Consider the following 5,100-nt stretch of genomic DNA (forward strand, 5'->3'; position numbering starts at 1 on the left):
GGTGGGGTCGGCCGACCCCGCGCGACCCCACCTGGATCCGCCGATGAGTGCAGCGCTGGGGTACATGGAGTCGGAGTACATCATCCTCCAGGTGCTCTCCGGCAAGACAGTGCTCTCCACGGCTGTGAGAACGGCAGCGGAATCCGGGGATGTGGGAGAGCTGATAGACGTGAAACTTGAGGGGAAGTATAGCGAAAGTGAGGGCGCTGGGCTCATAAAAATGGCTTTGGATTGCACCAACGATGATCCACTAGGTAGACCAACAATGGAATGGGTTGTGAGAGAGTTGTCTTCATTGTTAGTTGAGAGCATCTCTAATGTGTAAATTATGCTTCAGAGGAGCTAGTATGAAATATAGAACTAATGTGATTGAGAATAATTCGGGTTTTCCGGTATTACCCGATCGGGTATCAGATATCCAATTACCTGATTTTTTCGGGTTCGGGTATCGGGTATCCAATACCCGATACCCATTTTGACAGCGATACCCGATACCCATTTTGACAGCCCTAGTTAAATACTCTAGAATACAATAAAATGCAGGCTTAAACAAATATGGAATGACCAACTAGCATTCACCCAAACATACAAATACAATATCACCTGATAACTTCAACCGGAATACAAATACCAACAGCAACTAATTTGCCTCCCCTAACCACAATCTTTGTGCCTCCGACAACAACAATCACCCTCCTCTCAGTTTGCACTCCCTGTTTTTTTTTCACAAAGAAATAAAGATTATCAAAACCGGGTTTTTCTTTTCCGGGCAGTGTACTTTGAATCAGCTGGAACAACATTTCCCTTTCTTCGCATTTTTTCCTTCTTTTCCATAACCCACTCCCTTCCCTTCACATTCTTGTTTAGTTTATGCTTCTTCCTTGGCCTGTGCCTGTCTGACACGGAAAACTGCAGTGCCGTGCACAAACAATTTAGCAACAAGCTACATTATGCGAGAGTTCATCAAGTCCGCTCGCTAAAAGCTTCATCATCAGAACAACCCTCTCCATCTTCACCTCTTGCCTGTGGAGTGGCACTGCTCAACGATGCTTGACCACACGTGAGAACGAGGAATTCTTTTCTCATCTTGGTGCTGTAACAATGATAAAGAGCTGAGTAAACACCTTCAGCAAGAGTTGGTATAATGGTTTTGTATATTTTACAAGAACAGATCTAGGATACAGAATTAATGATTAGAGCAAAAAAATTGATGTACTCCATATTTTATTAGTTAGAGGAAAAAATCTGTTCTAAAGCTACAAGTAGGAAATTTATTTCAGTTGAGAAGAAAAAAGGTATGAATAGTTTGTCAAAGGATTATTAGTTTATTAGTATAGTACTACTAGTCTTGCAATCCATCCCAAAGAAGAAAAACAATAGCTGCCAACAGCCCAACACCATTGCTTGAAGGATCATTCGCCAAAGAATTACATGGTTTTACTCAAAAGTTACCATATTGCCTTTCTTTCACTATAAAATAGGCCAAAGTATTGACATGAGAGCAAGAAGATTGCTGACTATATCCCTGGAGGCCTGGATTTTATAGTAGTTTCTTATTCTACTTGATGTATTTTACCTTTCCCATTTAATGATTATGTTGAAAAAGTGAAACTACTTCAAAGATTTTCCGAAGAAGGAAACATAGAGCCCATTTATATTTAGAACGCATTACATTTACAATCATAAAATAAAGGGCAGCTCTACTATGTTCCACATACCTATGTGGGAAATCAACAACTACACCCCCAGAGAACCCAGCTCGCATAGCAGATCCCAGGATCAGCTCACATTGTGCCAAATTTTCAGGGTATACTTGTAAGACTGCCCTAGCTCCCCGTGCCAAGCATCGATATAGTGATCCAAAGAAGGCCCTAAAATCACACAATAATAATACGAGTCATACTACTAGAACAAAAGAAAAGTAAATTGTTTTTTACATGAGGAAAGCATGACTTAGTCATGACGGTCGTGCAAAATAAGAAGGATTGAGATGTAAGACATCACGTACTTCAGTCTCAGACGTGGTTCATGGGAAGATCTGTCAGCATTGCATAACCACTAGTTTGACAAATGAAAAGGTAAGATCAAGTTAGCACTTACCAATTGCACATGTAGAAATGTGTTTCATTTCATCTAGGCCAACTACTGGATTATTAAAACCAAATAGAGATATGGCTAATAAATTGTGAAATACTAAAAATTATGATGCTCAATTTGCATATTTGAGTAAACATAATGAAAATCATCTAAAATACTGAAATACAGAAATAAAGTGAAAAGTGTAATACACAGGTACTTGCTGGCACTGGGCACCAACCAAATGATTTCATAATCAATAAATGAGCGACATAGATGAAACTTCTTGTAAGGTGATAATGCAATTTTAGGGACGCAGGGAGTAGTAACTAAGCTACCAAGATGTTATTGAAATGTAAATGCATCCACAACTAGTCCTATTCCTCTCGTATACTAAAGGAGTAAAGGGTCATTATTGATTGCATATATTACCTTCACGAAAAGTAAAAAGATATGAAGAAGAGTTGAAAATGAACCTGCACAGCTGAGACACTTATTGCACCATCAATAACTCCCGGGCGAACCCCTAAGCCCTACATAATTCATTATAATGCATCATATTCTTGAAAGATTGGGTACATGAACAATTTGGCAATGTAATTAGCCAAAATCATGTACCCGTGGCAGCAGATGATGCCCGGGATACCAGCGGGGGGGAGTCCGCCGGGGGCGTTTCCGGCGATGTCGGGGTGGGCACCCAGTGTCCAGATGCCGGGGTGGGCACTCGGGATGCAGATGATGCCCGGGGGGGTACCGGCGACGCAGGGGACGCCCGCGACACAGGGGACGCCGGGGGACGTCTATCGCCCCAATTTTGATTTTTCGACTGGTTCGTCGCACACATCAACGCCAACGGAGGCTGCGCCTCCGGCCTAGTTTGACACTTTCTCCTTCGATGACTTGGGGATAGATCTTTCCGGTGTTCCGGATGCTCCCGTTCAAACGGGGGGCGCAGGGCGGGGTCGGGGCGCCCCAAAGAAGAAAGGCAAGGGGAAAAGGGTCGGCTAGTCCTCGCAGCCGGGTGAGGACGACAACGCAGTACGGAGGAGGTGGACGGACGCGGAGAACGTCGCGCTGTCTAAGGCGTGGGTGAGTGTTTGCGACGATCCTCTCGTTTCGAACAACCAGAGGATCGTCAACTTGTGGGGCAAGATAGCAGCAGCCTACCAGAGGTTTTGCCCGGAGGGGAGGCCACGCAATGGGGAGGATTGCCGGAAGGGGTGGGACCGAATCAGGGTTGCGGTCTCCCGATTTTCGGGCTTGTACACCAACGTCCTCCGCATGATGAGCAGTGGCCAAACGGAGGACGACTGCAGGAGGATAGCGGAGAAAGCCTTCCCCCTGAAGGGGGTGTACAAGGAATTCACCTACTGGAACTGCTATCTTGTGCTGAACGACTCCGAGAAGTTCCGAGTAGGTGTCGACTCTGGCTGGCCGAAGAAGCAACGGTTGAACTATTCCGGGCGAACCCCTAAGCCCAGGAGGTCCCGACCCCTCGTTCGTTTGCTCGCCGTACTCGCCCGGTTGGGCACAGGCGGGCTCAACGGGAGGCGATGGGGGTCGCCGGGGGTTCACAGGAGGTCCAGTCGGCATCCCCCCTTGGCCAATCCACAGCGGATCTCAAATTCTTCGCGCGTCAACAAACGCGCGCTCAGATGGTCAAGACGATGGCCGAATGGCGGGCGGCGGTGGATCCCGTGGAGAAGAGTTTGCTTCAAACATTGCTCCTGAGCATGCAGGAGGATTTGGAGGCGGCACGGAGGGAGACCGGCGGCGGCGGCGGCGATGGTGGCGACAGCGACGGAGACGAGGAGTGAATTGACCCTCATTTTTATTATTGTATTTTTTTTAAATTAATGTATTTTTTTAAAATATTGTACTTTTTTAAATTTTAATATTATTATTAAACTTTTCCCGTATATGTCTCGTAAATTAAATTTCGTATATTGTGTGATTGTTAATTATTTAATTTTGTATATATTTGTTAATAGTGATGTGGATATTATGTGGCTAGGCTATGGCTGGGCTATTTGCTTGTTTTGATGATGTGGCAGGAGGATTTTTAGTGCTGATGATGTGGCAGTGGCTAGGCTATGGCTGGGCTGTTGCTGGGCTATTCCTATTGTGGATGGCCTAGCAAATGAAATGTTTAAATGAAAAAGTGAAATGCCAAATGTTTAAATGAAAAAGTGAAATGCCATGCTTTTAGAGCATGGCGCCCGTCCCGGGCGTGTCGGAATTCCGCGGCGGATGTCCGCCATTGTGCATGGTATGCACGGATACAGAATTCCGCCGAGGACATTGCAATTCCGCGGCGTTAAGCGAGATTTCCGTCGCGACGGGCGTGCGGACGTCCGTCATGGCGTTGAGTCCCACGGACGTCCGCGCGGAATTCTCGTTTATTGCATTAAATTTTTTTAATTGTGGGAAGTCCGCTTCAGACACGATGCGTCTGGCAGACCCGGCCACACACCTATTCAAAAGTGCACTGCGGCACAGGAGCCGCGGTTCAACGTCAATCTTTTCAGGCGCCGTTTTAAGATGAGCAGGTCCCTGTTTATGTGTATTGTTAACGATTTGGAGCAACGATATCTGTATTTCCGCTTCAGACACGATGCGTCTGGCAGGCCCGGCCACACACCTATTCAAAAGTGCACTGCGGCAATCCGGCAATTGGCCTACGGAGGCGCGGCAGACATGTGGGACGAGTACCTCCATATCGGTGAGACGACTGCCCTGGAATGTATGAAGTATTTCTGTCAGAGCGTGATTGAAGTATTCAGTGATCAGTACCTTCGAAGCCCTACCCCCGAAGACTGTCAGGATCTTATGCAGATGCACGGGGAGAAGCATGGGTTCCCGGGAATGTTAGGCAGCATAGATTGTATGCATTTGGAGTGGAAGAACTGTCCCTCTTCCTGGAAGGGGTTCTACACGACCGGCTACAAGGGAAAGAATCCCACGATGATCCTCGAGGCCGTAGCTGATTACCGGCTGTGGATTTGGCATGCGTATTTTGGGATA

At 46.4% G+C, this 5,100-nt stretch overlaps 1 pseudogene; it reads right to left on the minus strand.

The window, feature by feature from the left end:
• Nucleotides 1-699: 699 nt before the first annotated feature.
• Nucleotides 700-4,437, minus strand: LOC121808789 (annotated as a pseudogene).
• Between the last annotated feature and the right edge of the window lie 663 nt (nucleotides 4,438-5,100).

This window comes from Salvia splendens, chromosome 6 (genome assembly GCF_004379255.2).
Source record: "Salvia splendens isolate huo1 chromosome 6, SspV2, whole genome shotgun sequence".
Lineage (NCBI taxonomy): Eukaryota > Viridiplantae > Streptophyta > Magnoliopsida > Lamiales > Lamiaceae > Salvia > Salvia splendens.